Source organism: Euprymna scolopes, chromosome 16 (genome assembly GCF_053919585.1).
Source record: "Euprymna scolopes isolate OS-2025 chromosome 16, ASM5391958v1, whole genome shotgun sequence".
NCBI lineage: Eukaryota > Metazoa > Mollusca > Cephalopoda > Sepiida > Sepiolidae > Euprymna > Euprymna scolopes.
This window is the reverse complement of record NC_136497.1, coordinates 48447122-48458991: the sequence shown is the minus strand read 5'-3', so window position 1 is coordinate 48458991 and position 11870 is coordinate 48447122. Positions and strand designations below refer to the sequence as shown.

Genomic DNA, 11870 nt, shown 5'->3' with positions numbered 1-11870 from the left:
CCCGAAATTGCACCACCTTTATGCCACCTTACGAAAATTAAAATCAAAATATATTGATACTAAACCTTAGGTATACACTCATTATTCCAATTTTAACAGAAAAAAACATTACATTATTTTCATACTAAAAAAATGTTTTAAATTTAAGTCTTAAACAAAAAAGACCTAAAGAAGAAACTGGAATTCAAGTGGATTTCCGTTAATTCGTGTCTAATTACTAAAGCAGTGACAACAGAATATTCTTTTCATTCTTTTAACTCTCAAGTATATATCAGACAAAGTTGGACACAGTCAATCAACCGAGAACCACATCAGTCTATATAAAAACATATATTAAAGATATTAACGGATATATACTCAAGAGTCAAAACAATGAAAAGAATATGCTGTTGTCATAGCCTCACAGATTACTTGAAAGCAATTTAATATATTCGAAGTTTATAATGGAAGGCTGTGCCCATATTATGCGTTGAAGTATTTACAAAGAAATTTTAGTATGCCCCCCCCCTAAAATTTCTTTGTAAATACTTCAACGCCAATAACATTTGGAGAATATTTATTAATTGGTGTTTAAAACTTATTTCTAACATTTCACAAAATCAAACCATATGAATTTTCGCGATGGGCTATGTAACGCTATTTTTACTCCCTTCGTATATGAGTAAACGAAACTAAATATAACCGACATTTGAACCTCTTACGTATGATCAGTTAATTAGTTTAGGATTGAATCCTGTACACACAAATATATAAATATATAAATATACCTAACTTGATATCGATAGAGATTAACTTAAGTACCACAGACTGACCGAAAACTAAAATGTCTTTTCTAAAGAACACATTTAACAAGAGAAATATTTTCTTTTGTCTGCGTGATTAGCAAGAAAAACCATTGTGCCTTTTCAAAACGAGGCTGTGAACCGCGGGAAAAGGAGGAACTAGAAATATGGCATACGAAACAACAGACAGATGAGCGGGAAAGGGGTAGGATATGTTCAAGAAACAATGGCGATAATCATTTTTGTGATCATATAAATAATACAAGGAATGAGTTAAAAAAAAGAAAAAAAAAACGCGCACACATTGGACTAAATAGACAAAAAATAGAAAAATGTAACAATAAACATTAAGACAAGATAAAAAAGAAACAATAAATGATATTTTTTAAACATACGCCCATTAAATCTTCGTTTAAAGATGCGTCCATTCAATCTACACGTCTAGCGATAAAATTTTTATTTCAAACTTAAGCTTGAAGGATGTACGTAAATCCTATCTCAAAATGAAATATGGCGAATCAACAAAATACTATTGCAAGCTCTAACGTGACAGTCCAATGCCAATATGAACTCATACTTTAGTGTGATAGATTAAGGAAAATGATATTTCACACATGAGCGTAGAAGATCGATGTAAATATTATTTATAGCTGAAGTTTGACAGAATAACAAACATGCTATTTCACACTTAACCGTGGTTGACAACGGGAATTCTATTTCAAATTTATGTATGGCAGACAAACGGTAATGTTATTACTAGGCCTATGACAAGAGGATATTTTTTTTTCATTATTTTTACTCTCGAGTATATATCAGTTAATATTTTATATGTGTTTTGATAGAGTGATATGGTTCTCGGTTGATTAACTGTGTCTAACTGTGTCGGATATATACTCGAGAGTCAAAACAATAAGAATATTCTATTGTCATAGTCCTAGTCATTACATATGAACAGCTGAGTAAAGTATATGTTGAATTGAAAAAAAATGCTATTTGTAATTGAAGATTGATTGATCGACGAAACTTTAATCTAAAACTTATTTCTGACGTAAATGTGACAAATAAATAGAAATACTTATTCAAACTTACACGTGACATATCAATAAGCAGACTATTTTAAATTTAAGCCTAATAAACCAATAAGAATACTCTTTAGACTGAAGCGTGATACACTGCGGAACATGCTATCTGAGTTTGAAGTTCGAATAGCGACGAAATTAGTATTTAAAACTTAAACATGACAGACCATCAAAAACTGTATTTCGAACATGAGTGCGACAGGCCGACTGACGAACAGACCTTGTCATGGAGATAATTGGGCGCATTTAGAAAAAAGATGCGTCCGTTCAGTTCGCTTGTTTATTGATGAAAATGCTATTTTAGACCGAAGTGTGACAAACCAAGGTTAATGTCATTTCAAACGAAAGGGTGACAGACCAACGCTAATGCTATTGCAAACGAAAGTGTAACCCACCAACGTTAATGTTATTTCACACCGGAGGGTGACAGACCAACATTAATGTTATTTCAAACGAAAGTGTGACAGACTAACGATAATTTTATTTCAAACTGAAGTGTGACAGACTAAGGGTGAATTGATGAACCGACAGACAAGGCCTCTAAATAAGAACATGGTTGTTGGGAAGGTTGTAAGCAAAACAAAAAAAAAAAAAAGAAGAAATATACAAACTCGAGAAAAAAAGCACAAAAAATCTTCATCTTTCTTTGCCGTTGGTTAAAAGACTTTACCGCAAGCCCTAACCAGATATCAATGTTCTTGATGACTACATCGGAGGCCGATAGCAATAGTAAATTAATACCCAGTAAAAAAAAAGCAAGTAAAAATTGTCCATCCCCCAAAACGGACAGTTATAAAAAGTAACGCGGCTTCGATATCTCTACTATATAAAGTTAAGTGTGAGTATGTATGTTGTGGCCTTCAAAAACCGGACGAAACAACACGGGCAGAAGGTAATAAGCAAGAAATTGAATTCACAAAAAGTACAAAAGTAATGGGTTAACAGAGCTGCTTCTTACTCGCTTCTCATTTCTCATAACTGGTCATAACGACTCTAGTCATAGAGTTAGGAAGAATATACGCAGTGACGGAATAGCAGATATCACCATAACAATATGTTTGCATATTTATTATATAGGATTTACTCCTAAATTAATTAATTGTTTTGCATGCTAGAGGTTCTAGGCAGAAGGGGTACAAATGCGACTATGTTTAGTTTAGTTAAATTTTATTCAATGGAGATAAAAGAGGGCTAAGCCTATTTGTGAAAATTAAGACGTATGCATTTTTTTGTGAAATTATAGCAATATTTTCTTCGCTTTCGCAAAGGTCCACAAACCGTAAGCCAAAACGTTTAGTAATTGGGGTTTCCATTTCAATTTTTTATTCAATAGATATTAGGTATCATTTAAAGATATTTCCTAAAATGTAGTTTTATCATAGATATTTTAAATGTTTTTTGAAGGCATAGGTCTGTCAATTCCTATTTGAAAATTCATATACAAGGTCTTTCAAAAATAATCTGACACATTTATAAGTAAAAAAAAAAAAAAGTAATTAAATAAAGAAAATATTTTTTTTTTTACTTTTTAAATGTACGTAGAATTTCATTTTATTTTAATTAGGCTAAAAATTATTTATATCTTTACTAGCATTTCAGCCCGGCGTTGCCCGGGTGTTTGGAGGTGTATGTTGAGCAAAAAAAAGTTAAAAACTTTGACCCCTATTATGACCCCTTAACATTTATTGTTTTGCGCTCAAATCAAGTTATTAAGTTAGATCCATATCCAAGGAACCTATATCTAAAATTTCAAGCGTTTAGACTAAAAATTGGCGGAGGAGTTTGGTAGAATTCTCAAAGGTCAAATCGTTGAACTGTGACCCTTAACAGGCAAATTTTTGGTCGAAAACGGATCGCAAAAATTTTCCCAAATCTCAGTACCCTGTATATCAAATTTCGAGTCTGTAGACTAAAAATTGACGAAGCTATTGCGTTGGAAAATGTACACACACACACACACGTTCACTTTATATATATATATATATATATATATATATATATATATATATATATAGATTATACCTTTTTTTAAGGAAATGTTCTCGAATGATTTGATTTCTTTGCGTGGGGGTATTGGTTAGCCTACAAGATCTAAACCCCTGCGATTTTTTTTTGTAGGGATATTTGAAGAAAAAAGTATTCAGTCACCGCCTACGATAGCTTGAAAATTAAAACGAGCTATCCGTTTGAAATTGCTGCTAATCCAATCTAAATTATCCATCAAGTTATTGAAATCTTTCGTGAACGTCTAAAATCGTGTGTTAGCAATGATGGGAAATATTTGGCCGATTAAATATTTAAAACTGTGTAAAATAAAATGGCATTCTACGTACATTAAACAAATATTTCTTTTGAAATTGATTTAATATGTTAATAACAAACAAATGTATCAGCTCAGTTTGGAACACTCCGTATTTCATGGTTGTATTTCGAATCTGATCAAGAGTCATGATTACCACGATGGCAATAGAATATTCTCATCGTTGTTTGAATTTCGAGTACATATCTGACACAGTTTGACACAGTTATTCAACCAAGAACCACATAACTCTATCTAAAAACATATAAGATATTAACTGATATACACTTGAGAATACAAATTAATGAAAAGAATATTCTCTTGTCATAGCCCTAGTCAAGAGATACCATTAATTAAGGATAATTCACTGAATGTTTATTCATGGTGAAGACACGTTATGCCTTAAAAGAAAGTCATGCTCTAGAGTGAAACTCACGTAAAAGATTTTTTTCAAAAGCAGAATAAGGATTTTAGACATAAGGTTTAATATAATATCTTTACTTTAATCGCTGTCGTAAGGGACACACAAGTTTTCCAAAACTGTTCTGGTCTGAGAATAAATTTTATCTGCCTTAAAACGTATATTCTTCTAGTTGATTATATTTACTACGCATGAATAAAGCCGGATATCCATTTTATGATACACCCGTTCCCATAATTAAGAGAACCTTTTTTTATCAGTCTGATTATGTGTCATAATTACGTTTAGTGTATCTCACGTGAGTTGGAAATAGACGCATCGATTGTGACAATATTCTGCAAGTGGAAGGATCCTGTGAAAATTTCCCAGTTTTCTACATCAATCCTAATTTACTCGCAATAATATTGTTGTTGAAATAATGTCTTTCGTTGATAAATACTGACAAAATGACTTTTTCATCTTCCGTAAAAAAAAAAAAAAAATGTACCTATTTACTATGCCTCCCCACGGGACAGAGTTAGACACCAGAGTCGTTTTTTAACGTGGAGAAAAGGTACAAAAATAAAAATTGTCTCAGTCGTGAAGGATTTCTCCTCCACCGAAAGAGAACAAGAAATGGAATGGCAGCATCTGAAGAACAGATACTACACTTTGATCTTGGCCAAAAGGCCAAGAAAACCAATTATAAAAAAAAGATGTAATTGCCAGTTAAATATTTAAATAAAAAAAAAATGCATGAGTTTTTGTTCTCCCAACAACAGGAGGGTAGACTTGTAAATTCACCCTTGTCCGTTCGTCCGTTCGTCTGTCTGCACTATTCTCAATAACCACGCCTTGGAAGTTTTGGAAAATTTTTCACACACATTAAACATGATACGAGTGAAAATGTAACAGAATAGATTTTCTGGGAAAACCCGACGGTTGCCCCCTCTAGGGTGCGTTTGGGGTTAAAATGGCTTACATTGACACTTTTGTGCTTATTAAAAAAAAATTGATGCCCTGGAGTTTTATAAAACTTTCTGAAAAGGTTAAAATAACTGATTTCTATATAATTTTTGTTTTCTATACTTAGCGATAACTGTTGGGTGTACCCCAGGGGATTTTTTAGGGCTTATAAAAACACTCCATTTTTAGGACTTTTTTTACCAGATTTGTCTAACACGTTCTGTGTATGTCTATTTAGCAGTTTTGCGTGGTGCTGAACTCAAATTTAAATATGTTAAGACCTTGGTTACTTTTGGGGTTAAATTGATGGGAGTGTGTGCAAATGATAGACTTAGTCATTTCTTTTTTTTTTCTTTTTTGCATATGTTAAAGCCTAAAACTGCACCGTTTGCGTATTTTCACCAGGATTTGAGTCCCCTGGGGACATTTGGGGCTAAATGTTAGGGGGTAAATGCTAAACATAGTAATTTTTTATGCCTCGTTCACTGTGCACTCACGAGGAATCTTGCATGCTTTACTTGTTTTCTTTATGTTTAACATAATAGCAATTTAATTCTCATTATTAGACAATAAATATTTTTATTGAAAATATAACAACACCAAAAATGTTATGGAATATTTTAATAAATAGCTAGCGTGGGGGGTGCTATGCCTTACCCGGTTGTTAAATACGCCTAAATATATTTTTTATTCGTACAGATTTCTTATTCATTATCACAGAGCCATTTCTCTCGTGCATATTATATTGTAATTTATATATAGTACTGATTACAAAAGATAAAATAAATGACTGCGATGCCATCAGCTAGAATCGAAACCAAACTATTTACCACTCCAGCCACGTTCCCTACCGTTTGATCTATCGACAAATAGATAAGAAAATTTAAAATTCAACCACTTAAAGCTATGAGTGAATTTGCACATGCGCAAAAGTAATAGAAATACATCAGCTAGTTGCATGTTGCTCATATATATAAGTCTGCCACGCTGAAGTTTGAAATCATTTATGCTACCATTGTTATATACTGGTGGTATTAAGATGACGTATATTCTGTATTGTTGTTGTTGTTCGTCTTAAGAAGAGTCTTAGTGTTTCATCTAGAGACAGGGTACATTCTACTAGATGAGCACCACCTGTAATTCAAGAGATTTTTTTATATATCAATAGATAGACTGAGAGATAGTGTGTTTGACATTTATAAATATATGTTTGTTGTAAATCGTCTTGTGATTGGAATGACCGCTGTTCATTTATCAATGAATAACGAGACACTTTGTTATAAACAAACTTGGTTTATTTAACAAACATTCATATATACACAATACGGCGGTGGAGGCGGTGGAGAGAGGTGTAGGTTGCGAACGTGACAAGCAGTTCCTCGTCGTCTGTCTCTCGTTCCATGTATCCGCGTCTCAGCTTTGTTTCTGTTTACCATCTCACTTTTATGGACTTTCGAGCTGGTAACCCATAAACCAATTGACGTCATTGACCCATATTTTGACCAGCCCGGCATTTACTTTTGGTCTTACCCCCGACCGAATTACGTCATCTCCAGATAATCCCAATTCCCGGGTTACATTTTTGTCGGCCGGGCATGAGTCCATTCACACTTTGCCTCTCCATAACACTCCTTCCCTGCCACCAAAAATATTTTATATATACACATAATAAATATTTTTTTAAATTCTAGATTTCATACATATTTCTTTTTTTTAAAAATTTATTTATTATTATTATTGTTCTTTTTTCAACGACGTCCTTTTCTGTTCCACAATAAATCATGTTAACTTTTTTTTCTTGTCTACTACCGTTAATGCATTTTATTTATTTATTTATATATATATATTTTTTCGTGGACATACTTTTACATTATTAACACGAATCAATTATCACACACACACATATATTTATTTCATTTCTTTTTCTCGGGGTCTCTTTCAATGTATGTTTTTGGTTTATTTCAAATAACATGGGTGGTATTTTCACCCCAATTTTAAAAATTGACATTGAGGCAGCCGACGTCCGATAGACTATGCTTGCTTCTGCTCAAGTTACTTAATTTTTTAACTTTACATTCCAATAACTTTTTTGAAATGAGAAGCAGCTCTATCTTTTCCTAAGATGTCAGTTGTTTGAACCATGGAGATAAGGGATCTTTTATTTTTCCTTTTATTGAATAGGACGGTGTCCACATTTACTTAATTTACCTAAATACAGAGTACTTTTCTAACCCATCCTAAACAATTCCCTCTCTCTTGTTCTTCCTCCCCGCTAGCAACCCTCGTACTAACTCTATTTACGAGAGGTTGGCCCCTATTTCTACTCTCGTGCATTGCATACGACGTATACGGACAGCTGATTTCGTCTATATTGGTTTCATGTCCCGCCGTCATGCTCCGTGTCACGATTTTTCGTTCCATCAACGGTACGTCAGATTCCTCATCCGACCCCTCTCGTTGATGGCGACTCTTCTGCATTGCATAATCAGCTTCGTCTCTGACTGATTCGCTGTCTGAATCACTAGATTCCTTTGGAACAGACAATGCAGCTTTTCTTAACGGTCTCTATCGTCTATCGAGGAGTGGGAGATTCACACTACAGAGTGTAAATCTCCCACTCTTCGATAGACGCTGCCCTGAGATGTTCTGCATGCACCTTCGTTACAGAGCCCGTTAATTGATCCTTAATTCTATATGAAACCGACCCAGTCTTTTCTATCTCTACATAGTACGGTTTCCATCGTACGTCTAGTTTTCCTCGCTTTTGGTGGTTTTTATAATACACCAAATCACCAACCTTAAATTCGACGGCTCTTGTTTTCTTCTTAGATCTATCATTTTTTTACATTAGTCCTTACTAACGTAAAGGTTCGATGCATTTCCTGTAGAGCGATTACATGATTCTCATTCCCATAGTATACTCTACGGGGTCTTAGAATATTGTCTAACGGCAGAACAACATCTCTATTGTAGAGTAAATAATAGGGTGAAAATTTCCTCGTTTCGCTTACATGGAACCTGACAGCCGCTAACATCTGATTCATGTATATATCCCACGACTGTTCATTGCCCCCTATTTTCTTCGCTATGACGTCATACATTATCCTATCGAACCTTTCAACTTTGCCGTTACTCTGGGGGTGATAGAACGATGTGGTCACAGGATGCACGTTGATATCCTCTAATGCCTTTTTCATTATTTTGTTTATGTTCTCAGGCCCATTATCCGTTAAAAGCTGCAATGGTGCCCGAATCTGGGAAAAATTTCGTCAATCAACAGATGCACCACTGTTTCTCCTTTCTTATTCGGGACCGCAAAAGCCTCTGGTCAACCACTGTACATATCTATAGAAGTCACTATGTATTGGTTGCCTGACAGAGTTTTTGGGTAAGGCCCGGAAACATCTACCGCTAGTTTAGCGAAAGGAAAAGAGGCAAATCGCTCTCCCGCATTTGAGGTTGCTGTTTCCTCAAATTTCTGGTTTGGCACGGAATACCTGTGTATTCGTTTACTTGTTTAAATAAACCAGGCCAGAAATATTTTTGCTTAATAGCGTGAAACGTTTTTTCCACGCCCATGTGACCATTATAATCATGGTATTGAACTACCATCCTTTCTCTTAGATTATCGGTTCGTCGTCGGGTTGCGACAAGTAATATACTATATCGTCCATTATTATGTACTTTTTCCGTTCCATCTTTGACGCTTTACTGTTTTTCATTCGCATCTTCAAATCTACAAGCTCCTTATCTACTTTCTGTTCCTTACATACATCTAAACCCGATATTGTAGGACGCTCGTGTGCTACCGATGAGTCTTCAGCATTCTTATGTGATGCAAAATCTTTTGGCTCACCGTGTAATTCCTACTGTCTATTTCTACAGGGGGATAATCATTGTCTTGGCTCAAATCTACAGCGCGTGACAAGAGATCCGCACAGACATTGTCTTTCCCCTGCAGGTGCCGTATGGTGCGATTATAGCCAGTCATACTTAAATCCCACGTCTGTATTTTCCTATTTTGTATTGACGAGTTTAGTAAATATCCCAATGGTTTATGGTCTGTATAGATGGCGAACGTTGCACTATGCAAATAGTGATTTAATTCATTCCGGGCATAGTGTATTGCATATGTCTCTTTCTTTATCGTTGACCATCTGGTTTGAGTATTACTCAACTTGTGGGATAAAAAGTAAATAGGTTTTTCTACCTCTTTACTCTACCTTGGGTTATAAACCATTTGTGACAGACATGCCCCAATCGAATGATCAGAGGCATCTGTATACAGTCGGTAGACCTTATCCGGATCGGGATAAGCCAGTGTTACCATATCTGCAAGCTTCGTTTTTAGGCTATCAAAGCCAGACTGACATGCATCGTCCCAATAAAATCGTGCATGCTTCCTCGTTAATCGAATTAACGGCTCGGCGATATTGGAATTTTTTTTTATAAATCGCCGATAGTACGATGTCATACAGTGGTTGGAGTCGAAATCATTTTTATAGACTTGACTTTATCCATGTCTGGCTGTATTCCCCTCTCACTAACTTTGAACCCCAGATACTGTATTTCTTTATTAAAAAATTCACACTTCGTTGCTTTTAACCTAAGATTGTGCTTGCGCAAAATGCCTAAGAACTTATCTATGTGTTTTATATGGTCTTCCTTTGCATTGGAGAATATTAAAATCTCATCCAAATACGGTACAGCGAATTCTTCCTGTCCTTGTAAAAATACAGACATTAATTTCTAGAAGACCCCGGGTGCGTTCGCAAGTCCGAACGGCATTACATTAAAATGGAACAACTCCTTGTGGCAGGTGAACGCAGTTTTTTCCTTATCGTTGTCATCCAATTTAACCTGACAGTACCCTGATTTTAAATCTAACTTTGAGAAGTATTTTGCCGACCCAAGCGAGGCAAAAATATCATCAATAAGTGGTAACGCTCGGGCATACTTCTTTGTTATTTTATTTAGTGCTCTAAAATCTATACAGAGCCTTTTAGTTCCGTCTTTCTTCTCTACTAAAACTATCGGAAAACTCCACGGGCTGTTTGATCTTTCGATTACTCCAGCCTGCATCATTTCCCCTATTGCAGACTCTACTTCTTTTCTTTGCTTAAGCGGTGTCCGGTACGGGCATTTCCGTACGGGCTCATGCGTTCCAGTATCAATACGCATATCTACCGTATCGGCACTGCCCATGTTCTTATCTCCCGTAACGAACAAGTCCTTATTTCGCTTTAGCACCTTATTGATCTCTAACTTGAATTCTTCGGGCACTTTTATACCTTTCAAGTTTTCTTCAGAGATCTTATCTTTATGTTTCTTTGGCATGGTAATCTCCATTATTTTACCAGCCGCTCTACACCTAGCTATTTTACACCCTCTTCTTAAAGTAACCGTCTGATTGGTGTTGTTCATTATTAAAAGTGGAAAACTTTTTGATCCTTTAATTTTTACTGTGGTATTCACTGCTGAAATACCACTAAGATCAATAAAAAATCCTCTATCTATTTGCTCTACCTCATACTCTAGCCCTTGACCGTTTTTAATACCCGCACGAGCTGTGTACGTATGCAGGTTCTGAGGTTTTAATGTTATTTTTTTCCTAGTCTTAGTATAGCTGAGGTATGAGCAACTTCTGCTAACGCTATTCATTTCCTATGTTTATGGCCCCAAAGTCAAAGTACATCCTCACCCCATTTTGTCTAAACCAGTCCCGGCCTAGTATTATATTTCTATTGAGGTTTTTCGCCACAATGAAATCATGGTGGATGAATTGACTTCCTATCCTTATCCTTAATCGGACAATGCCTTCTCCAATTAATAGGGACCCATTAGCTGTCCTTAAATTAATTGCTCTACTATGTAGCTCAGGTCTTTTTAAATGTTTTAAAAACGCTACTTTTTATGACAGAAATCTCTGCGCCTGTATCTACTAAAGCCCTGAATCTATTTCTATCTATTCTAATAGAAACGGAATTTGCAGCGCCCATGTTACCGATTACATGCGTAGGTATGCCTTCATTCCGTCCGTCGGGCATTATACGAACGGTGCGCCTCCGTTTCCCTGCCTGCGGTGTCTGCAATCTCTCCATATGTGGCCCACCTTACCACAATTGTAACACCTTATACCCTGTTTAGTTTTTTCCTTTTCTCTAGTCTTATATACAGGCCCCCTACTCTCTAATCTTTTCCACCTATCTTGTTTTGGGAATTTTGCTGGACCTACGGCTTCGACTGTAACCTGTCGTCTCGTATGACAAACCTCCATGGGTTCATCATCGTATTCACGGTTTGCGTTGAGCCGAATTTTCCATCTTGCTTCTGCTAAGGCTTTC

General features: G+C 35.5%; 1 pseudogene; it reads right to left on the bottom strand.

The window, feature by feature from the left end:
• Positions 1-5035: 5035 nt before the first annotated feature.
• LOC145296418 (U2 spliceosomal RNA) lies at positions 5036-5263 on the bottom strand (annotated as a pseudogene).
• Positions 5264-11870: the final 6607 nt, after the last annotated feature.